The sequence below is a fragment of the Microchirus variegatus genome (assembly GCF_963457635.1).
Source record: "Microchirus variegatus genome assembly, chromosome: 14".
Classification (NCBI taxonomy): Eukaryota; Metazoa; Chordata; class Actinopteri; order Pleuronectiformes; family Soleidae; genus Microchirus; species Microchirus variegatus.
In genome coordinates, this window is record NC_139815.1 from 14,990,484 (window position 1) to 15,016,740 (window position 26,257).

Here is a 26,257-nt window from a genome sequence, read left to right on the forward strand (position 1 = left end):
TATTTGCGCTTTAGGCTAGCAACCGAAGATGCACAGTAGGACACTGTGGAGTCTGAGGTTTATCGTAAGGTTGCTTTCCCTAAACTAAACTGCAGCCTATCCTTCCGTTAGATTTGGCATTGATTGGACAGCCTGCATTGCCCCTCCCCCTCATTGATGCTGCTCGTATTAGGAGAAGGACTCACCACTAATTACACCCTCTCAGTCTAATAGAGGCACCCTGTTAAACAAACAATTGATCCCCACTTAACACATGTATCTGCGTTAGTAAAACACAATTTGCCAGTTTGCCAAAGGCAACACAAGCAGGAGAGGGAGAAAAAGAGGGAGTAAAAGAGAAAAAGAAAGGGAAGGGAGAGCCACTAGGGGGTCTTGATATGTGAGGAGGAGGAGGCATGATGCTGTTAGTGGTGGGGGGTGGTTGAAAAGAGATGAGGATTTCTCCTCAGTTCTGGTCCCTGGCCGGAACTTGTATGCAGACTCTTCAATCAATGCTAAACGAAATGGAGCAAAATGTAAACAATCTTTTTTCTTTGCCATTTTGAAAAAAGTCGTTTCAGGAAAAGTCTTCATCCAAGAAGAAACCCACCCGTAACAACACTGTAGTACATATGCCAGGCCTGTATGGGGAGCGCTCTAATGCTGCTACACCAAAAACAGAAGAAGATAGTGAGCATGCATGCAATTTAAAAAAAAAAAAAAAGCTTTATTTTAAAATAAAGCTTTATTCAACGGGTATCACAGTGTATACAATCACAGAAACACAGACAGAATGAACCAAGCCATAAATGATCATTAATCTAACAGACCAAACAATCTCCGCGCACAAGAGGACAACGTCATAGCAACAGTGAACGTCAGTGCGAGACAGAGGTGGGACTATGACGTCATTGACAACACGTTACCAAAAAAGCACTTTGGTACTCCAAAAACTGCAGTTTTATGTGGAGGAAATGGGTCAAACATTGAAAAGGATGCCTTCATTGAAGAGTCAATGCAATTTTTACAACGCTTAACAGCCGTTATATTGTTCTTAAAATAAGTTTAAAGGGGCAAAAGACATATTGGTGTCCCTTTTGAAAATCAATTAATTACTTAAAAAAAACCCACATAGTTACATGATTAATAGAAAAGGCTGTTGTTTCCAGCTTTAAGGCTGAACATTTTCGAAGTGACTGTGTCATAATCTGTGACGGTATGTGCGACTGTGGCTTAAGAATCATTCTTGAGTGATCAGATCATAAACACAGGCTTTAAAAGCAGGTTGGAATTAGCTTACTCTGCCCAGCCCGGAGGCACTCGGATACATTTTGTTCTCATACCGTACACAGTGTATATATACGAGGTATAAGAAAAATCGCAATAAAAACATGGCCATGCCTAAATTCAAACCTTTGCAACAAGGGTTTGAATTTCACATGTGCTGTGTGTGTTTCACTTAATCCAGGTGCTTATATATTATATATGCTAAATAGATGGCAGCAATTGTCCTGTATGATCACAGTTATGAAAAGCAAGTCCTTACTTTAGATGTATAAGATTGTATCGTTGTACTCCACCTCAAATACTATATATTTCAAATTAATTTGAAGACGAGACTATAGCCTCTCTCTCTCTGTGTGTGTGTACTTGTATTTGTTACCTCTTTAGATCCTTTTCACGACCAGTTGTCCCCATGGAGACCATAACCTGGTCCTTATGAGGCAAAAACCTCATTAGCACTGGTTAAGTTTGGTGTTAATGTTGGAGTATTGGGAATTATTGGCTTTTTTAGGCTGTCAAAATGAATGGAAGTCAGTGCGTGTCCTTAAATGTAGAGCTGTGCAAACCTGTATGTATGTGTGTGTGTGACAACATGTTTCAGTGTGTGTGTGTGTGTGCTTGGGGCAGGGGAAATTAAGGGTCTAGGTGAAGCTAACAGATTGCCTTTTTGCTTGTTTGAATTGCCCAGCATGTTTGGAGAACAGGAGGGGGAACAAGAAAGGTGTTAATAGCTTTATGGCGGCCCCATGCAGACAGTCGGCCATTATCTCCCTGATTCACTGCAAGATAGCTAATAAGTCTGAGCAGTTGTCCTTTTTATATACATGGCTCAAGACCTGAACATTAGGTATCACTTCAGCCATAAAACTTAAATCCAGTAAACGCCGTCCATAAATAAACTCCATCACTGGAAGACTTTTACTGGAGTGCACTATGTGTTTATTTCATTGCAGGGAATACTTTCTGGTGTATATTCTTAAGATGTTAGTCCATCCGTGTGAAGGTAAGTCTTTGTAAGTGTGAAAATGAAATCTCTTCCTGTGTTTTTTCCCCTTATACATTAGGCTCTTTGTGTTTTGCAATGCAAACTTTTGTGTGTATATGTAAGTAGGGTGCTTGCCTGATTAGCTCTCTCTTGTTGTGTGTGTGTGTGTGTGACAGTGTGTATGTGGAAGGGATAGGGCACCGTTGTAAACTTATCAGCACGGTGATGACTTTCCACACAGCTCTAAGACAACTTAAGCCCTCTCTAATTACAGCACATCTGTTGCAGCAGAGAGGTATTCTTGTCATGTGGTTTAACAAATACTTTTGCATTCAGAGGAGTTCATACCTAATGAGCCTCACAGCCCAGGGCAAGTCACGTCTCCCCACTAAGATCAAAACACCTAACCTCCATGCAACACACACATATGCACTGACACACTTGTGTGGGGGGAAAAAAAAGAGACAAACACACACAACCACAGAGGAACTGACACACGCACAGTCAACAAAAAAAAAAAAACAGAACACAGTGACACACACACACACAAGCACAAACTCCAAAACAACCTGTTTTTCAAGACAAGAACAAATGATTCAAATGAAAGGAGGCAAACTAAGAGCGGATTTGTGTTTACACTCTCTGACAACATTGTGAGGGTGTTATCAAGGTGGAAATCAAACAAGCCGTCTGCTCTAATTATTACCTGCCTTAAATAAAGAGAAGTTGTCTTTGCAACCTAAGGGATGAAACATGTTCAAATAAAAAAAAAAAAACACTGCGAAGCAGATGAAGAATACACCCACAAAGATATCTGGCAGTCAGTGTAAATGTGCTAAGGTTGCTCTATAATAACCCAGTAAGCTCACTGTAATGATTGTTGGGGAGACAGGGGATAAAGTGCTCGTCTCAGACTGCTGCAGTCTCTCGCAACAGGTGTTAGAAGCACGGGGCTACAGTCCCTGCTGCCCAATCACACCGCTGCAAAGGCTGAAGCGTGCAGCAGTTACAGCTCCATTACCTCATTGAATGGAAGAGGATATTGCAACCTGCAGAGCATCAGTCAGGAGCACATCTGCACATGGGTCTAATTGAAGATAATGAGACATCATTGCCTCTAAGACAACATGGCACACGCACAAAAAGAAACGAGACATAGCTCATCTCCGCAAACTCAGGACCAGTGCCTTTTATCGAACAAATTATCCAAAAAGCCTCAAATTGTTTTCCCTGCAATGTTTATCTTAGGCTTTTGCCAAAAGCCACTGCTGGATCTTCTGAGATGGGCATGACACGAGTTTAGCATATGGTTCACTGCAATTCTGCGGCTTAACTCCAGCTTGTGGTTTCTGACTGTCAACCTTCTTGGCTTAGACTCCATTTTTCCAGAGTTATTCCAAATGTCATTATGAGATATATTGCAACAAAGAGTCATACACACATTCTCTGAACTATATGCACCCTCACACGCCGAGACACACTTGTGCATCCTCCGCCTGTAAGCGCACACGTGTATCCTGTCTGTATCTGCCTTAACACCATGTGTCTTCCGTGTGCCTAGTCTGCCGCTTCTTCCTGCAGCCTATTGCTGCACTAATATGGCTGCATCCCCTAAAGATACAATATACGTTTATTGGCAAGCCACTCTATTAGTGACAAAAGGTCACACTGTGAAAATATTAAACTTATGAAGGACCGGCACTTTCGCCGCACCCAAATATGCGGAGAAAGCACAAAAAAGGTGTTGTGTCCTCTGTGTATGATTATATCTTCTTCCTTCATCCTTCAAGCACTGACCCAAGGGCCACTATTTTATTGGTCTCAGATGCTGGCTGCCTCACAATGTACAAAAGAGCCCGTTATTCCAGACCAATATTAAAGCTGGCTTTCGGATGCAGCATTATACACGCGACACGCACCTACACAAGCGCACACACATATGCACGATATGGGCTCAGGAAAGAGTAATGTGTGGGTCTGTGTTATGTGCGCGGATGCCTGCAAGGAGCAGAGTCTCCACTGGTTATGTGGCCTCTTTATCCTGTCAGAGGTTATGACAGGCGGACAGGGAAAAAAAAAAAAATGTGTGTGCTCACCTCCGTGTTCAAAACTCTGATACGTGCAGTGAAAGAGTGCTTTCAATCTCAAGTGTCTGTCTGAGCACAGGAAGGCGTACAGTATATATAGTCACATGTTGAATGTATTAGCCACGGATCGGTGAGCGGGTGACGAGGTTGGCAAGTATATGAGAGCACTGATGCTGATTGTGTGACAATGTTATTGTACATCTGCATATGTGTGTGTGTGTGTGTGTGTGTGTGTGCGTGTGTGTGTGTGTGTGTTTGTGTGTGATGTGTGCACACTCTAAACAAACAGACATGTACTGTACCACACGTGTGTTAGCTGCCACCATTGTCCCTGCATGTGTGAGCCCAGCCTTGTTTGTTTGGGCATTCAGAATGTGTGTCTGTGTGTGTGTGTGTGTGTGTGTGTGTGTAGTTACAGCTATCAAATACTTTTAAAAGCTTGATTTCCCAAGGGAAATGACAGAGGTCATCTCATCGGCGAGGGATGAAAACAACATTTGCATCCGATTGGTCACACCCACGACATTAAAGTTTTAGCCAGACAAAAACATGTCAAAGAAATTTACATCGCTGCGCTGACAGCCCTACAGAGCCGCGGACACAGCCCATTGCCACTTCCAATTATTAAAGCTACTTTTATTGTGTGTGAACTCCATATTGCCCATTACCAATAAAAAAAAACATAACGGGGAGGAGATATTTTTTCTTTGTCACCGGCATTATCGCCCTCTCCATCCGTTGAGTGTGTATCAAGCTGCCAATCAGAATTAGGGAGTGGTCTAGCAGACGTGAGATGATTCGCTTGGCTCAGTCCCCGTGCATGGATTTAAATAATAAAAGAGAGATTTCTCTCAAGGCCCTGAGCGCCGTGCCAATAAGAGAGCGGGGAAAATGGGAAAATGGCCGTGTGCAATGAGAAATAACTGCAAATTGAGGGTATAATGAACACGTTTAATATTTCATTTCTCTGGATGGAAATGTCTGTAGTGGGTGGCTTTTTTTTTTTTTTCCTTCTTTCGCTCGCCGTTTGGTGGAAATAGGCTCTTGTTTTGGCCTCGGTAACCATAGAAAAATTTCAACCAGCTGCTGATGCTGACAGAAAGGAGAAGAAAAGAGAGAGAGAGCCAGGTGGCATGAAGACAGTAATCGTTTACAATTACACAACGCACAATCCCTTCATTGTGAGGTGTCCTTCGATTTCATCTATAGCAGATCAAGTGCTCATATGAGAGTTGGCCTGAGGATGAGAGATTTCCCTCCCTCTTGTTACATTGATTGGTAGGCAATGCAAAGATTTTCTGCACACTACATAGTGCAATCATTTTTTTTGCATTACTAAATGGCACATATAGCCCATTACGCTGTCAAAGTAAAGCTCGTCCTTTTATGTTCAGTCCGTGTTTGGCATCACGTTAGATATTTCACATACAATATGTAACTTTTAGAGTAGAAACATTTTATGTGTCACCATGAATCGGGAAAACTCGGAGAGGCTTTGTTTGAACGATATCAAGTGCAGTTTGTCGGCACCTCGCTTGCATTAAAATGCTTTTCATATAAAATTTCATGTCGTGTGTTTTTTTTCTTTTTTTCCTGGTTTGAAAAGGTTCAAGTTCAGAGACTTTCCCATGTGCTGAAATCACATCAGAGTAAATGGCCACAAATATGTATCCTAAGTGAAAACAGGTTGTTTATCTTGCCTTCAGTTCACTTCTCATTTTGTCCGGTAGACTTCAACCCGTGCCAGGATATGCTCGATGTTTCAAAGGATTTAGCCAGCCAGCTCATATTATATCCTCCTACTTGATGGTTTTCTCTTGTTTTACATTGACTACTCTGCTTAATTACTCATTGACAAATACATTTGACATTTTGTTCAGCGCATAGTTGTATATTCTAGGTTACATAGGTTTATTAATTAAATGCTCTGTTTAGTTTTCTCTCCCCAATGTCTTCAAAAGGGAATACAATTAAAAATTGTTCATTAAGATATAAATCTCACTCAGTTCCGAGTGAGTTGTGTAGGTTATCAGGCACCTCTCCATCTCATTTGCACCATGGAAACGCGACCTTTTTTATTATTAGCACATATGTGTGAAGCTAGTGAAGCTCTTCTAGCTTGAATGTGCCCATTGCAGCCTAAACGCCATGCTAATGAAGTCATCAGTATAGAGGTACCAGCAACATTAATTGCCTTACATGAATAATAATTACGATGATGGTAATGATCATGTCTGTCTGTTGTGAGCAAGCATGGATTACCATTACTTGGTATTAAGGTATTGCGTTCATTAGACGCCGTGAATCGATGCATTAGGCTTTATGTTTTCGCTGTAAATCAGCTTCAAAGGAAAAACTCCAAGACTGCATTTGGCGGAATGAGGTCAAGATGCACACCATTAATTCAGCTGCTCCCAACACACAAACTAGAACAGAGAGACCAATGTACTCGAGCAGTTAAAAATTTATTTTGGCTTGTCCTGAATTTGTGTACTGGTGATTACTGACTTTTTTTTTTTTTCTTCTTCTTTTACTTTTAATCTGTGTAGAGTCATACATTATTCATCTCGGCATTTCAAATATTAAATGCGTGTATTCATTTAATTTATCATCTGCAAAAACAAGAGGCAAAAACAAGAGGCAAAAACAAAACTGCAAACTATAACAAATCTCCAGTTATCCGCCGGAGTTCTGTCTCAGGAGAAGACAATACATCTGATACTATTCATTTTCTTTTTCATGTTGTAGTTGAAGACGAATATAGTAAGATTAAAACCATGCTCTTTCATTTGAGACTGATACGGTGTAATCGTTGTAATTAGCAAGATCTAAAAAGGCCACAGCACCTCCCAAAGAACAATATTTCCTGATGTTGGATTACATTTATTATGTTTGCTTATAAAGTGTGGGGGATATAGGATCCTTTGCTTTTCAGTCTTCGGTCCAAAACCTGCCAGGTTAGGGAGGAGTCAAGTGTCAGCCCAGATTCATACTGTAGCAATCTTTGACAGAGATCCAGGCTAATCTCTCTGCTGAGGGTTTGTTAGTTGGGAGGCTTGTCATCAATAGCGTCTCAGATGTGTGCAGATTGTTTGTGTGAGGTAGGGACACCTCCACCTCTAAGAACCCTTCTGCTCTTGTGTTTCTCTGTGATCTTGCAGTCATGTATGTGATTGGATTTTGGCGTAACAAAAACCTGAAATTACACACCTATTGTGTTTCAGCTAAGCCAAGCTTTCACAGCGACAGGGGCAGGGCCCCGCTCGGCACTCTTGGCTGCTGACTTTTGGGATCCCGCCCCTTGTCCCTTCCAGGTTGTTGAAGGAAAAGGATAACAGGATTAGGTCAGGGTTTCTGGGAAGCATCGATTGCCATATTTGGTTTGTATACGAAAAAAAAAAAAGAAAGGCGGCACGACATGGATCGCTAGCGATGAGGTGAGACCGGCTGTGAGACATGTTCGGCCTTTACCCTCTGTGAGGGAGGATGGCACCTCGGAGTGTGAGGTGACAGGACTTTGGAAAAGGACTGAGAACTCCTCTCCATCTTCTGAACCCCACTCAGGGACCCTGACACTGTACCATCTGTGACACAAACCCCCCCCAGTCCCCTCAGGCAATGCTTATGCTCATCACGGAGATGCTGATAACACAGGGTGTGACTAACATGCCTTACAAATCTCCACATCCCAGGCACAGAGAAAAACAGTGAGGGGGGAAACACAGTTTTGACACACAAGTCCACTTACACATAAACTACATCCACCGTCATAGCCAGTAGTAAGCTGAGCTTCTGAGGCATGTGGATGTGGGTCTATGATGAGAGGGTGGACCCAGACTATAGGTAATATCAGGGTGAGGACTACGTGTTGAGTTGTGTATGTGATAACATTTCAAACTGACAGTACCATCATATATGGTGTAGAGTAAAAGGTAAGGGTGAGGCCCCCATCTTTAGTTATGAGTTAACTGTATGTGATATGATGTGAGTTTTAAACGTACTTTCAAACTGTGTGTGCTGTGATTTCCACAATGTTTCCATCCAGATCAGACTGAACCATAGTATGTATTAATTACTGTATTAATAACTCCTTAATGTCAGGATTTCTTAATAAGTCCCTGAGAAGCCTTCAACTGGTCCAGAATGCAGCAGCACACGTACTGACTGGAACCAGAAGACGTGATCATATGACTCCTGTCTCGGCTTCTCTACACTGGCTCCCAGTAAAAAGTAGAAGAGATTTCAAAATACTACTACTCGCATACAAGGCCCAAAATAATCAAGCCCCTTCCTTTATTCCTATATAACAGACTGCTCCGCTTCCTGAACTCTGGGTTACTGGTTATTCCTAAAATTGATAAAAGTAGAACAGGTGGTAGAACATTTAGCTATTAGGCTCCTCTACTGTGGAACCAACTCTCAGTCAGAGAGTCTGACTTTGCTTCCACCTTTAAGGTGAGACTGAAAACCCACCTCTTTAACATAGCCTATGAAGACAATGAGGGGGTTTCGTTTACATTTTTTTTTTAATATTATGACAAAGCAGGTTTTAGTTGTTTATTCGTCGCTCATTAACATTTATTTTCAAACTTATTATCGATGTATTAACGAGCTGTTGTGTGGGTTCATTGAGGAGAGGAGACTGACATGCTGCACTTTATCACTGTGTTCAGTCCCGGACATCGTGACACTGATGACGGTGTGGACTGTGGAGCTGTGACCGTGTGATGCACTGAGACCTGCGGTCACTTCACCACTGATTCCCGGGGAGGATGTTTGTCTTATCGTCACTATCGGTTCATAAAGTTACTGTTAAATGTGACGAACACGCAAATTAGAGTTGAATATTAACATGTTGAGTGAAAGAATCGGGAGTTATAAAACTACTTTAACACGTTGTTATTGTTCCTAATAATAATTAGATAATTATATAAGGGAAATCAGTCAAAAACAACACCTTCTGTAACACATATAAACTAAAAGTCACAGTCCTAACCCAAATAAACCACTTTTATTGATCGTTTTAATCTTTAACTCCGTCATTGTACTTTTTTTTTAATCAAATCCATGATTTAAAGGAGACGTTAACGTGATGTCGGTATTCATGAAAGCCCCTAGCGCACGTCATTAGCGTACTCCCATCATGCCTTTCGCTGTTCATGTACGCGCCGAGCAAGTCGATAACGCGGACGGTTCGTTCACATAGCCGAGAGGCATTATGGTAGTGACACTACTGCGCATGCTCTATGGGCCCCATAACCTGGAAATAAACGCGGAAGTCAAAAACTTTTTTGGCATATGCGCTGGGTGAGCATCTTCATAGGAATGAACGGAAGCGAAGGGGCGGTGCTCTATCCAGTTCATAATATACATCCATGGTCTAGACTGCTGGGGGAATTTCCCATCATGCACACAGACTTTGCACAAGCCATACTTTCTCTCACCGTGTCCTCAATCTCTCAACTTTCACCACTTACCCGATGTCCCGCCCATAAAACCACATGTAGCACATATCTAACTGATTTTTAATCTCTTACAGTTCTGCTGCCACCAGCGAACGGGATGAGGCCAGGACAGAAACGAGGACTCCGTTATCCCCAAATCGCTGACCACAACAGCCTTCGCTACAGGCTGTGACAAACCCAGTGATCCAGGTGGATCAGTGATCCAGATGGATCCTGGCATTTAAAGACTTTTTACTCTTTATTTTTTTTGTAATTGTGTATTGTATGTTGTGCATGACATCTACTGCACATCTTTCTGTCCAGGGAGCGGATCCCTCACCTGTTGTTCTTCCTAAGGTTTCTACCTTTTTCCCCCCGGTAGTTTTTCCTTACCCTGGTCGAGGGTCTAAGGACAGAGGATGTTACCAACCCTGTAAGACAAACTGTGTTTTGTAAACTGTGGGCTATATAAATAAAGATTGATTGATGAATGAAATCAGTGTTTAGGTTAAGACAAATGGTATACAATGTAATAGATCTGTTTAATAATAATAAAAAGAGAAGGAATTCTCACATGCCTCTGGTTATAGCCTATAAGCTATTGTTTTGTTTTCTGGGTTTTATTGGCTCTTTCTGAGATTCACAATGTGGCTGATTTGACTGAACTTGACTAATCAACACGGACTTAAGGAAGGCGTTATTTGTCATTTTAATAATAATCAGTAATAGAGGTGTTCTTGGCGTTGCAGGGCTTTGGTGCATTTAAAAAAAAAAAAAAAGATAAATAAATGCTATGATAAGAGCAGTAAACCACAGCGTCCTTTCAGATGCACATTTACTGGCCTGTGGCTGTTTTAAGAAAATGAAGGTGGAGCTCAGGAAATGACAGTCGACCCTTTCTGCTCCCCCTTTCCCTTCATATTTTCTTACACTGTAAACACCTCTGAGAGTGTGAGTGTGTGTGTGTGTGTGTGTGTGTGTGTGTGTGTGTGTGTGTCTGTATGCTTTACCTGCCTGCTGTATACAGGGCATTCTCTTGTGCCCCTGAACCTTGTTCAATAAACTGTCTGCATGCTACACTGTAAAGACCTCCCACCGCCACGACACACGTACACACTCGACTAGGAACACACAGACTGCCCTCGCGGTTGTTTCCTCTTCCTTAGTTTCATAGTGGTTCCTCATTATGAAGACACAATGGGAAGCACCGTCTGCCTGGGCCAGTAGCGCCAAGCATAAATAATGCAAGGTCAGTGTCTCTCCTCTCGCCTTTCTCTCTCTTTTCTCCAGTGGAAGGGGTGGGATCTGAAGCTCTGACACACCAGCAGGTCCCTGTCAGCCCATTTATAAGCTCTGTCCTCTCAACTTCCCTTCTTTTTCATCTCTTCATCTTTTCAGCTCCTCTCTTTTCTGCCCATCTCCCTAAGCTCTTCTCTTCATCCCCCCCATTGTTTACCCTCCTCTTTTCTTTAAAAAAAATTATAACTCTCCTGTCCGCTCTTTTACTTTTCCTATTTCTACTTCTCATCCTCTGTGCTTTATCCCCCCGGCTCTTCATCTCACCCTCTTCTGTATTCCCACTATCCTCACATGCCCTCTTGTCATACACCCCCTTCATCTTTACTCCTTCTGCTCCTCTACCGCCTTTAAACCCCCACACCTCCCAGATTCACTTCACCTCATCTTTCTGTCCTCCGATGCAACATGTCTACTATATAGGAGAGGTGCTGAGAGAGTGAGGCAATATTAATAATAATTCAAAGTTATACACATCCAATCATCAAAGGGAATGGTCAAAGTTGTCATAATGACATTAATGTTGTACCGACTGGCTATCAGAAGTAATGTGCTCACCTATACAAGTTGCAGGTTGCCAGTTTGAGTGGCACTGTGAACTTTTTTAAAGTAATGTTTACTAGAAAAGAAGACTAACCATTCATCATTCACTCCTCGGTTTCTGACAGTTTCTTTATATGTGATGCAACTGCAAAGAAACATTACAATTAAACTTGGTCAGCATGTTGTCAGCGGGTGTTTACAACGCCAGCTGGAAATAAAAGTTTTCATATTTTCAGTCTTGTTCACAAGACAAGACTGTATGAAACATTCAGGATGCAGGACATTCGTCCACTCACTGTGCTGCTCTTAAACCTGACTGCCAGTATTAGTTTTCACATTACCTTTGATATGAGCACAACTTTGCACACCAGTGCGGACACATTTGACACTTCTGCTGTCGACTCTTTCTTCACTAAATTGGTGCTCCATTATATACTGTAATTACTCAGCTCAACCTGACTCTTCATGGTACCTTCTCAAGGGTCATGGCTAGGGATGTCACGATAAAAGATTTTCTTGGTAAGATTATTGTCGAAGAATTTATCACGATATTCCGATTATCAGGATTAGTATGCGTTAATTGAGTTCACAACACTATGAATGTGTAAAATCACACGAACACTGCTTATAGGTCTTAAAGGGGACATATTATACCTTATTTCTCCCAGTTAACCTAGTTCCCTGATGTCCTAATGAACATGTCTGTGACATGCTTTGGTCATGGATGAAGCACCACGGCAGTTCCATCACCCTGCCAAAACAGCCCTGTTCAGAACGCTCTGTTTAGTAGTATCTCTTTTAAGGTCCACCTTAAAGTGCAACATATGACTTTTTTGTCAAATTTCTGACAATTTTTTTTCCTAATCTTTTTGTCAAATTTTGGACAACATAGTATAGTGTGACGTTTTTGACAAATTCCAGACGACATAGTATAGTATGACGTTTTTGTCTAATTTTGGACCAGAATTTTTTTTTCTAAAAAAATCGTTTAGTTTGTGAAACTTTTATTCGTGTCATTTTGGGGTGCTTGTCTCCCGAGGGGATACAGACTCAAATCCTGTCAGTGACAAATGGTTAAGACTTTTTGTTGTCATTTTGGAAGACATACTATACAAGGAAATTTTTGTCAAATTTTGAACCAAAAAATATTTTTAAAAAAAGAAATGGTCAACTTTTGGACAACATAGTATGGTAGGACGTTTTTGTCAAATTTTGGACCGAAAAATATATTTTCAAAAAAACGGTACATTTTGGAAGACATAGTATAGTATGACGTTTATGTCAAATTCCCGGCGACATACTATACTGTGACGTTTTTGTCAAATTTTGAACCAAAAAAAAGTTTGCAAAAAAATTGTCCAATTTTGTACGATAAAGTATAGTATGACGTTTTTGTCAAATTTTGGACCAAAATTTTTTTTCTAAAAAATGATCACATTTTTGGATGACATAGTATAGTATGACATTTTGGTCGAAGACATAGTATAGTCTGACGTTTTGCTCACATTTTGGACTAAAAAATTGTCAGGGCAGCGTATAGCTCACTTGGTAGAGCTGCCGTCCCGTGTTGAGGCTATAGTCTTCACTGCAGGTGGCCCTGGTTCAAACCCCGTGTCGGATAGTCCATTCTTGCATGTCTTTCCACTTCTCTGCCTCCCCGTTTCCTGTCAACTGAAGGCAATAAAGAGCCCAAAACATTTTCAGATTTTGGACGACATAGTATAGTATGAAGTTTTTATCAAATTCTGGACCCAAATTTTTTTTTCAAAAAAATGGTCAGATTTTAGAAGAATAGTGTAGTATAACATTTTGGTCGATGACATAGTATAGTATGACGTTTCGGTCACAGTTTGGACTAAAAACTAATTTTCCAAAAAATTGTCCGATTTTGGACGACAATGTATAGTATGACGTTTTTGTCAAATTTTGGAGCAAATTGTTTTTTTCAAAACAATGGTCATATTTTAGATGAAATAGTGTAGTATAACATTTTGGTCGATGACATAGTATAGTATGACGTTTCGGTCACAGTTTGGACTAAAAACAAATTTTCCAAAAAATTTTCCGATTTTGGACGACAATGTATAGTATGACGTTTTTGTCAAATTTTGGACCAAATTGTTTTTTTCAAAACAATGGTCAGATTTTGGACGAAATAGTGTAGTATAACATTTTGGTCGATGACATAGTATAGTATGACGTTTCAGTCAGAGTTTGGACTAAAAATAAATGTTCCAAAAAATTGTCCGATTTTGGACGACATAGTATAGTATGACGTTTTTGTCAAATTTTGGACCAAATTTTTTTTTTTTTTTAATGGTCAGATTTTAGACAAAATAGTGTAGTATAAGATTTTGGTCCATGACATAGTATAGTATGACGTATTGGTCACAGTTTGGACTAAAAACTAATTTTCCAAAAAATTTTCCGATTTTGGGCGACATAGTATATAGTATGACGTTTTTGTCAAATTTTGGAGCAAATTATTTTTTTCAAATAAATTTTCAGATTTTAGACGAAGTAGTGTAGTATAACATTTTGGTCGATGACATAGTATAGTATGACGTTTTTGTCAAATTTTGGACCAAATTATTTTTTTCAAATAAATGTTCAGATTTTAGATGAAGTAGTGTAGTATAACATTTTGGTCGATGACATAGTATAGTATGACGTTTCAGTCACAGTTTGGACTAAAAATAAATTTTCCAAAAAATTGTCCGATTTTGGACGACAGTATAGTATGACGTTTTGTCAAAATTCGGACCAAATTTTTTTTTTTTTTTTAATGGTCAGATTTTAGACTAAATAGTGTAGTATAACATTTTGGTCGATGACATAGTATAGTACGATGTTTCGGTCACAGTTTGGACTAAAAACAAATTTTCCAAAAAATTATCAGATTTTGGACGACATAGTATATAGTATGACGTTTTTGTCAAATTTTGGACCAAATTATTTTTTTCAAATAAATGTTCAGATTTTAGACGAAGTAGTGTAGTATGACATTTTGATCGATGACATAGTATAGTATGACGTTTTTGTCAAATTTCGGACCAAATTCTTTTTTTTCAAATAAATGTTCAGATTTTAGACGAAATAGTGTAGTATGACATTTTGGTCGATGACATAGTATAGTATGACGTTTCGGTCACAGTTTGGACTAAAAACAAATTTTCCAAAAAATTATCAGGTTTTGGACGACATAGTATAGTATGACGTTTTTGTCAAATTTTGGACCAAATTATTTTTTTCAAATAAATGTTCAGATTTTAGACGAAGTAGTGTAGTATGACATTTTGGTCGATGACATAGTATAGTATGGCATTCCAGTCACAGTTTGGACTAAAAACTAATTTTCCCAAAAATTATCAGATTTTGGACGACATAGTATAGTATGGTAGTTTGGTCCGAAAAATTGTCAAATTGTCAAATTTCGGACCAAATTCTTTTTTTTCAAATAAATGTTCAGATTTTAGACGAAGTAGTGTAGTATGACATTTTGGTTGATGACATAGTATAGTATGACGTTTCAGTCACAGTTTGGACTAAAAATAAATTTTCCAAAAAATTGTCCGATTTTGGACGACATAGTATAGTATGACATTTTTGTCAAATTTTGGACCAAATTTTTTTTTCAAATAAATGTTCAGATTTTAGACGAAGTAGTGTAGTATGACATTTTGGTCGATGACATAGTATAGTATGACGTTTCAGTCAGAGTTTGGACTAAAAATAAATTTTCCAAAAAATTGTCCGATTTTGGACGACATAGTATAGTATGACGTTTTTGTCAAATTTTGGACCAAATTTATTTATTTTTTTTAATGGTCAGATTTTAGACAAAATAGTGTAGTATAACATTTTGGTCCATGACATAGTATAGTATGACGTATTGGTCACAGTTTGGACTAAAAACTAATTTTCCCAAAAATTGTCCGATTTTGGACAACATAGTATAGTATGACGTTTTTGCCAAATTTTGGACCAAATTTAGTTTTTCAAATAAATGTTCAGATTTTATCCGAAATAGTGTAGTATAACATTTTGGTCGATGACATAGTATAGTATGACGTTTCAGTCACAGTTTGGACTAAAAACAAATTTTCCCAAAAATTGTCCGATTTTGGACGACAATGTATAGTATGACGTTTTTGTCAAATTTTGGAGCAAATTGTTTTTTTCAAAACAATGGTCAGATTTTAGATGAAATAGTGTAGTATAACATTTTGGTCGATGACATAGTATAGTATGACGTATTGGTCACAGTTTGGACTAAAAACTAATTTTCCAAAAAATTGTCCGATTTTGGACGACATAGTATAGTATGACGTTTTTGTCAAATTTTGGACCAAATTTTTTTTTTTTTTAATGGTCAGATTTTAGACAAAATAGTGTAGTATAACATTTTGGTCCATGACATAGTATAGTATGACGTATTGGTCACAGTTTGGACTAAAAACTAATTTTCCAAAAATTTGTCCGATTTTGGACGACATAGTATAGTATGACGTTTTCGTCAAATTTTGGACCGAATTTTTTTTTCAAAAAAATGGTCAGATTTTAGACGAAATAGTGTAGTACAACATTTTGGTTGATGAGATAGTATAGTATGACGTATCGGTCACAGTTTGGACTAAAAACAAATTTTCCCAAAAATTATCAGATTTTGGACGACATAGTATAGTATGACGTTTTTGTTAAATTTAGGACAAAATTCTTTTTTTCAAAACAATGTTCAGATTTTAGACGAAATAGTGTAGTATAACATTTTGGTCGATGACATAGTATAGTATGACGTCTCGGTCACAGTTTTGACTAAAAACAAATTTTCCAAAAAATTATCAGATTTTGGACGACATAGTATAGTATGACGTTTTTGTCAAATTTTGGACCAAATTATTTTTTTCAAATAAATGTTCAGATTTTAGACGAAGTAGTGAAGTATGACATTTTGGTCGATGACATAGTATAGTATGGCGTTTCAGTCACAGTTTGGACTAAAAATAAATTTCCCAAAAAATTGTCCTATTTTGGACGACATAGTATAGTATGACGTTTTTGTCAAATTTTGGAGCAAATTCTTTTTTTTTTTTAAATGGTCAGATTTTAGACAAAATAGTGTAGTATAACATTTTGGTCGATGACATAGTATAGTATGGCGTTTCAGTCACAGTTTGGACTAAAAACTAATTTTCCAAAAAATTGTCCGATTTTGGACGACATAGTATAGTATGACGTTTTTGTCAAATTTTGGACCAAATTTTTTTTTCAAAAAGATTGTCAGATTTTAGACGAAATAGTGTATTATGACATTTTGGTCGAAGACATAGTATAGTCTGACGTTTTGGTCGAAGACATAGTATAGTCTGACGTTTTGGTCACATTTTGGACTGAAAAATTGTCAGGGCAGCGTATAGCTCACTTGGTAGAGCTGCCGTCCTGTGTTGAGGCTAAAGTCCTCACTTCATGTGGCCCTGGTTCAAACCCTGTGTCGGGTGGTCCATTCTCTGCCTCCCCATTTCCTGTCTAACTCCACTTAACTATCAACTGAAGGCAATAAAAAGCCCAAAAAATTGTCCGATTTTGGACGACATAGTATAGTATGAAGTTTTTGTCAAATTCTGGACCAAAATTTTTTTTTCAAAAAATGGTCCGATTTTAGACGAAATAGTGTAGTATAACATTTTAGTCGATGGCATAGTATAGTATGACGTTTCAGTCACAGTTTGGACTAAAAATAAATTTTCCAAAAAATTGTCCGATTTTGGACAACATAGTATAGTACAGGGGTCACCAACCTTTTTGAGTCAGAGAGCTACCTTAAGGGTAAAAAATAATATGGAGGGCTACCATATAATATTTTTTTGTTTGTTTACCATTTAAATGATTAATATTATGCATTCAACTGCATACACATTGCTTCCAGTGCTTACTCCTAACGATTACCAGTTTTTATAAACAATATCAAAGATATTTTACTGACAGATCATACGGATACATGCAAGTGAGGTGAAGTGAAGTGAGCCCGCGGGCACCGTATTGGCTGCCCGCGGGCTACCAGGTGCCCGCGGGCACCACGTTGGTGACCCCTGGTATAGTATGACGTTTTTGTCAAATTTAGGACCAAATTCTTTTTTTTCAAATAAATGTTCAGATTCAAGATGAAGCAGGGTAGTATGACATTTTGGTCGATGACATAGTATAGTATGACGTTTCAGTCACAGTTTGGACTAAAAATAAATTTTCCAAAAAATTGTCCGATTTTGGACGACATAGTATAGTATGACGTTTTTGTCAAATTTTGGACCAAATTTTATAATTTTTTTTAATGGTCAGATTTTAGACAAAATAGTGTAGTATAACATTTTGGTCCATGACATAGTGTATGACGTTTCGGTCACAGTTTGGACTAAAAACAAATTTTCCAAAAAATTATCAGATTTTGGACGACATAGTATAGTATGACGTTTTTGTCAAATTTTGGACCAAATTTTGTTTTTCAAATAAATGTTCAGATTTGATCCGAAATAGTGTAGTATAACATTTTGGTCGATGTCATAGTATAGTATGACGTTTCGGTCACAGTTTGGACTAAAAACAAATTTTCCAAAAAATTGTCCGATTTTGGACGACAATGTATAGTATGACGTTTTTGTCAAATTTTGGAGCAAATTGTTTTTTTCAAAACAATGGTCAGATTTTAGACGAAATAGTGTAGTATAACATTTTGGTCGATGACATAGTATAGTATGACGTATTGGTCACAGTTTGGACTAAAAACTAATTTTCCAAAAAATTGTCCGATTTTGGACGACATAGTATAGTATGACGTTTTTGTCAAATTTTGGACCAAATTTATTTATTTTTTTAATGGTCAGATTTTAGACAAAAAAGTGTAGTATAACATTTTGGTCCATGACATAGTATAGTATGACGTATTGGTCACAGTTTGGACTAAAAACTAATTTTCCAAAAAATTGTCCGATTTTGGACGACATAGTATAGTATGACGTTTTTGTCAAATTCTGGACCAAATTTTGTTTTTCAAATAAATGTTCAGATTTTATCCGAAATAGTGTAGTATAACATTTTGGTCGATGACATAGTATAGTATGACGTTTCGGTCACAGTTTGGACTAAAAACAAATTTTCCAAAAAATTATCAGATTTTGGACAACATAGTATAGTATGAAGTTTTTGTCAAATTCTGGACCAAAATTTTTTTTTCAAAAAATGGTCCGATTTTAGACGAAATAGTGTAGTATAACATTTTGGTCGATGGCATAGTATAGTATGACGTATCGGTCACAGTTTGGACTAAAAACTAATTTTCCAAAAAATTGTCCGATTTTGGATGACATAGTATAGTATGACGTTTTTGTCAAATTTTGGACCAAATGTTTTTTTCAAAAAAATTGTCAGATTTTAGACGAAATAGTGTATTATGACATTTTGGTCGATGGCATAGTATAGTATGACGTTTCAGTCACAGTTTGGACTAAAAATAAATTTTCCAAAAAATTGTCCGATTTGGACAACATAGTATAGTATGACGTTTTTGTCAAATTTAGGACCAAATTCTTTTTTTTCAAATAAATGTTCAGATTCTAGATGAAGCAGGGTAGTATGACATTTTGGTCGATGACATAGTATAGTATGACGTTTCAGTCACAGTTTGGACTAAAAATAAATTTTCCAAAAAAATTTCCGAATTTGGACGACATAGTATAGTATGACGTTTTTGTCAAATTTTGGACCAAATTTTATAATTTTTTTTAATGGTCAGATTTTAGACAAAATAGTGTAATATAACATTTTGGTCGATGGCATAGTATAGTATGACGTATCGGTCACAGTTTGGACTAAAAACTAATTTTCCAAAAAATTGTCCGATTTTGGATGACATAGTATAGTATGACGTTTTTGTCAAATTTTGGACCAAATGTTTTTTTCAAAAAAATTGTCAGATTTTAGACGAAATAGTGTATTATGACATTTTGGTCGATGGCATAGTATAGTATGACGTTTCAGTCACAGTTTGGACTAAAAATAAATTTTCCAAAAAATTGTCCGATTTGGACAACATAGTATAGTATGACGTTTTTGTCAAATTTAGGACCAAATTCTTTTTTTTCAAATAAATGTTCAGATTCTAGATGAAGCAGGGTAGTATGACATTTTGGTCGATGACATAGTATAGTATGACGTTTCAGTCACAGTTTGGACTAAAAATAAATTTTCCAAAAAAAATTCCGAATTTGGACGACATAGTATAGTATGACGTTTTTGTCAAATTTTGGACCAAATTTTATAATTTTTTTTAATGGTCAGATTTTAGACAAAATAGTGTAATATAACATTTTGGTCCATGACATAGTATAGTATGACGTATTGGTCACAGTTTGGACTAAAAACTAATTTTCCCAAAATTTGTCCGATTTTGGACGACATAGTATAGTATGACGTTTTCGTCAAATTTTGGACCGAATTTTTTTTTCAAAAAAATGGTCAGATTTTAGACGAAATAGTGTAGTACAACATTTTGGTTGATGAGATAGTATAGTATGACGTATCGGTCACAGTTTGGACTAAAAACAAATTTTCCCAAAAATTATCAGATTTTGGACGACATAGTATAGTATGACGTTTTTGTTAAATTTAGGACAAAATTCTTTTTTTCAAAACAATGTTCAGATTTTAGACGAAATAGTGTAGTATAACATTTTGGTCGATGACATAGTATAGTATGACGTCTCGGTCACAGTTTTGACTAAAAACAAATTTTCCAAAAAATTATCAGATTTTGGACGACATAGTATAGTATGACGTTTTTGTCAAATTTTGGACCAAATTATTTTTTTCAAATAAATGTTCAGATTTTAGACGAAGTAGTGAAGTATGACATTTTGGTCGATGACATAGTATAGTATGGCGTTTCAGTCACAGTTTGGACTAAAAATAAATTTCCCAAAAAATTGTCCTATTTTGGACGACATAGTATAGTATGACGTTTTTGTCAAATTTTGGAGCAAATTCTTTTTTTTTTTTAAATGGTCAGATTTTAGACAAAATAGTGTAGTATAACATTTTGGTCGATGACATAGTATAGTATGGCGTTTCAGTCACAGTTTGGACTAAAAACTAATTTTCCAAAAAATTGTCCGATTTTGGACGACATAGTATAGTATGACGTTTTTGTCAAATTTTGGACCAAATTTTTTTTTCAAAAAGATTGTCAGATTTTAGACGAAATAGTGTATTATGACATTTTGGTCGAAGACATAGTATAGTCTGACGTTTTGGTCGAAGACATAGTATAGTCTGACGTTTTGATCACATTTTGGACCGAAAAATTGTCAGGGCAGCGTATAGCTCACTTGGTAGAGCTGCCGTCCTGTGTTGAGGCTAAAGTCCTCACTTCATGTGGCCCTGGTTCAAACCCTGTGTCGGGTGGTCCATTCTCTGCCTCCCCATTTCCTGTCTAACTCCACTTAACTATCAACTGAAGGCAATAAAAAGCCCAAAAAATTGTCAGATTTTGGACGACATAGTATAGTATGAAGTTTTTGTCAAATTCTGGACCAAAATTTTTTTTTCAAAAAATGGTCCGATTTAGACGAAATAGTGTAGTATAACATTTTAGTCGATGGCATAGTATAGTATGACGTTTCAGTCACAGTTTGGACTAAAAATACATTTTCCAAAAAATTGTCCGATTTTGGACGACAATGTATAGTATGACGTTTTTGTCAAATTTTGGAGCAAATTGTTTTTTTCAAAACAATGGTCAGATTTTAGACGAAATAGTGTAGTATAACATTTTGGTCGATGACATAGTATAGTATGACGTATTGGTCACAGTTTGGACTAAAAACTAATTTTCCAAAAAATTGTCCGATTTTGGACGACATAGTATAGTATGACGTTTTTGTCAAATTTTGGACCAAATTTTATAATTTTTTTTAATGGTCAGATTTTAGACGAAATAGTGTAGTATAACATTTTGGTTGATGACATAGTATAGTATGACGTATTGGTCACAGTTTGGACTAAAAACTAATTTTCCAAAAAATTGTCCGATTTTGGACGACATAGTATAGTATGACGTTTTTGTCAAATTTTGGACCAAATTTTTTTTTTTTTTTAATGGTCAGATTTTAGACAAAATAGTGTAGTATAACATTTTGGTTGATGACATAGTATAGTATGACGTATTGGTCACAGTTTGGACTAAAAACTAATTTTCCAAAAATGTGTCCGATTTTGGACGACATAGTATAGTATGACGTTTTTGTCAAATTCTGGACCAAATTTTGTTTTTCAAATAAATGTTCAGATTTTATCCGAAATAGTGTAGTATAACATTTTGGCCGATGACATAGTATAGTATGACGTTTCGGTCACAGTTTGGACTAAAAACAAATTTTCCAAAAAATTATCAGATTTTGGACAACATAGTATAGTATGAAGTTTTTGTCAAATTCTGGACCAACATTTTTTTTTCAAAAAATGGTCCGATTTTAGACGAAATAGTGTAGTATAACATTTTGGTCGATGGCATAGTATAGTATGACGTTTCAGTCACAGTTTGGACTAAAAATAAATTTTCCAAAAAATTGTCAGATTTTGGACAACATAGTATAGTATAAAGTTTTTGTCAAATTTAGGACCAAATTCTTTTTTTTCAAATAAATGTTCAGATTTTAGACGAAGTAGTGTACTATGACATTTTGGTCGATGACATAGTATAGTATGGCGTTTCAGTCACAGTTTGGACTAAAAACTAATTTTCCAAAAATTGTCCGATTTTGGACGACATAGTATAGTATGACGTTTTTGTCAAATTTTGGACCACATTTTTTTTTCAAAAAATTTTTCCGATTTTAGACGAAATAGTGTGTTATGACATTTTTGATCGAAGACATAGTATAGTCTGACGTTTTGGTCACATTTTGGACCGAAAAATTGTCAGGGCAGCGTATAGCTCACTTGGTAGAGCTGCCGTCCCGTGTTGAGGCTAAAGTCCTCACTGCAGGTGGCCCTGGTTCAAACCCCGTGTCAGATGGTCCATTCCTGCATGTCTTTCCACTTCTCTGCCTCCCCATTTCCTGTCTAACGCCACTTAACTATCAACTGAAGGCAATAAAAAGCCCAAAAAATTGTCAGATTTTGGACGACATAGTATAGTATGAAGTTTTTGTCAAATTCTGGACCAAAACATTTTTTTCAATAAAATGGTCCGATTTTAGACGAAATAGTGTAGTATAACATTTTGGTCGATGGCATAGTATAGTATGACGTTTCAGTCACAGTTTGGACTAAAAATAAATTTTCCAAAAAATTGTCAGATTTTGGACAACATAGTATATAGTATGACGTTTTTATCAAGTTCTGGACCAATTTTCTTTTTTAAAAACATGGTCAGATTTTGGACAAAATAGTGTATTATGACATTTTGGTCGAAGACATAGTATAGTATGACGTTTTTGTCAAATTTTGGACCAAACATTTTTTTTTCAAAAAAATTGACAACTTTTGTAAGACATAGTACAGTATGACGTTTGTGTCAAATTTTGGATAAAAAAAAGTTTGCTGAGTGGCTAGTGACACTTCTTTTGGTGTCATTTTGGAGTGCTAGACTCCCAAGGAGACAAAAAAAATATCAAATCCCAGACGACATAGTATTGTATGACGTTTTTGTCAAATTTTTGACCAGGAAAAAAAAAAATCACAAAAAATTGTCACTTGAATGCTCTTGCCCATTTTTTTCAAAAAGGCAGGTTTGATTCTTGTGTCAGACATCGTGCTCATGACACTTCCAGTGACGACACGCACTGACCAATCAGCAGTCTGTTGACGTCCCATTTTAGTATCAGCTTAGCTTGAAAGCTCACTGGAAAAAGCAGTAGGTACCAGGTACTATCCCTAATGGGAAAGTGAAAAAAACAAATAGAGTCGAGCCGTTTAGTGCTGGAACTGTATAATGGAAAAGCCCAATATACATGTATCTTCTGATAACTCTTTGCTCTCCTTGTTCTCAAAGAACTATATTTTGGAAGGTGGATGGAAAGGAAGAGGAGAAAAGGAGGAGGGGCATGAAAACAAGATTTCCTAGAGCTAGAGGGACAGCTTATCCTTATCAGGCTTCAACCTGCTTATTAGATCCTCCAGGACATGCCACACTCTTTACTTAAACAACACCACCTACCCCCTCCATCTCTCTTTCCCCTCTATTCTGTCTTCCCCCTTCCATCGATGGCTTAAATGTTGCATCTCACATCAGCTGGGGGAGAGAGTGAAGTTAAGTCACATTGATAGAAGGTTAAAAAAAAAATGGAGCCTTGAACTGGAACAGCGCTGTCACATTGTTTGTGTATATCGCTTATGAAATCTGGAGTGTTAAGGTGAAACACTCAAACCGGAGCTATTATTATACAAATCCATTTGTGTCACAATGCCACCGGCACTATCATGGCTTTACATCTGCCTTTGAATCAATGGTGTCCATGCATGTGTTTAGAGGATGGAGTGAGGGGTGGGAGGGGGGGATGGGGGTGTTAAGATGATGTCAGTGTATGGTCTCTCAGCAGCCTTTTTCTTCTTCTCCCCCCACTGCAGGTCACAGACAGCCAGACCAGGAAGGGCCATCCTGCCCCTTCACCATCTGCCATGCCCCAGGAGCTGCCAAGATCTACCCCCGCAGAGCCTGTGAGCAGCAGGCCACCTTTTTCCCCCCACATCACCCAGCACCCTTTACCTTTCTTCATGTCAGAGGGAATTTGTGTTTTAAAGAACCAAGAATCGGAAAGCAGGTTGTTGCACGCGTCTTTATATTGTATGCGAACACTTCATTTGAGAATGTATTCAAGCACTATATGAGGAAACACAGCTCCTAGTAGCTAGCCTATACATCCTGTGTGTCATAACACATATACTACTGTATCTGTAGATATTACAATGAGTGACCAGGCTCAGAAAACTAAGGGTAATATTTGCATGGATGCCAAGTCAAACGAGAGGACTGTTTATCTTGATACGTGCATGGGTTTACACTGTCCGGAGGCAAGAATAGAAGAGGGGCACATGGAGAGTGTTTCTTGTAGTATCTGTAGGCCATAGGCAGCCCTCCCGCTGCCTGTCCCCAAACCCACAGAGACTTAGTTGAATGCCAGACCTCCATGTGGAGTCTTAAGATAGACTCACTCAGGCAGCAACAGCACAGGGTATCATATCTCCAAGATCCTTACCAAAGACAAGACCCCAACAAAGCGCCCTTGCAGAGATTTACACCAGGCACTCAACCAGCGTAGAGGGGCCTGACTGTGGACATACACTTGCACGCCATCCGATTAGTCCACATCCATCATATCCTGACGAGGGGGACTCCCTCTGAAAATAAATGTATATTTAGGAGCCCCCCGCGAAGAGGAGGGGGGCCGCGGGATCTTGTTACGACAGCAACTCCAGAGGCTAAAATTAATGGCTCTTAGGCCATCACTGGAGTGACACGCAAGCCCTCAGAGAGCTATCAGCAAGCAGCAGCGGTGGATTCCACAGCTCGCCGGCACGTCCACACCAATTGTCACTACCATGTTGAAGGCTTCCTAACAGCTGTCACTCACAAGGCAAAGCATGATGGGAGGTATGGATACACACACGTAATAAAGTGTGCTAACAATATGGTATTGTGTTTGCGGTGTATCCCTTTCATATATTTCTATGATGCAAGTTGAAGACAGCAGTAAGCGTAAGCATTCATTATTATAAGTATGCCCTTGTGTTGAGTAATAAACATTGTAAAGCAATTATAATCTAGGACAATATTATATTAAGATCAGACAGGAAATAACAGGATCTCTAAAGTCGTAATTCTGCCCTTTTTTGCAATCATAATACACTTTATCTGGGAGAGAAAACCTCCTGAGTTGATCCTTTTTGAAAGGCGATCTATTAACTTTGTCAAAGAGTTGAAACAGAAAACTTCTGGGAGTGTGAATACCTCACTCCTACAGACAAAAAGATTCCCATATGGATTTTATTTCAGCCCTTGATACACCCAGCATTTAACTGTTCAAATATCTGAGTTTATCTTCCATGAAAACCTTACCATGTTTGACTAAATGTTTGTTTTGAATATCAACGAACAAACATTCGCAGTACAAGCTTTTACGGATGAATACGACAATGGAGGGTTTGACCATGTTATGATATGTTACACTACACAAATCTAACAAAGGGAAGTCCTTGCAGCACAGTGTTTTGTTTTTCATACAAAAGTGCCTCACACAAGCAGCGGCGTATTGGGAAATTCTGGTTGAACATGGGTCCTTAGTGGAAAAAAAAAGGATGAAATGAGTGTATTTTGGTCCACTGGGATTTCTTCTCTATTGATTGCTAAGGAATAAGCACCACACCCAAAGTGAGCCAAGATAGCACTTGGATTCAATGACACAGCCAACAGACACACATACATAAAGACCTGCTCACTAACACTCACAGGCACATACATCACCTGTTTCACATACTGTATATAATTTAATGTCTCTCTATCGCTTTGTCACACACACACACACCTTTACACACATTTACGTCCCTGTAGGTGCAACGGACTCACACCATCAGATAGTGTTAAATGAGCA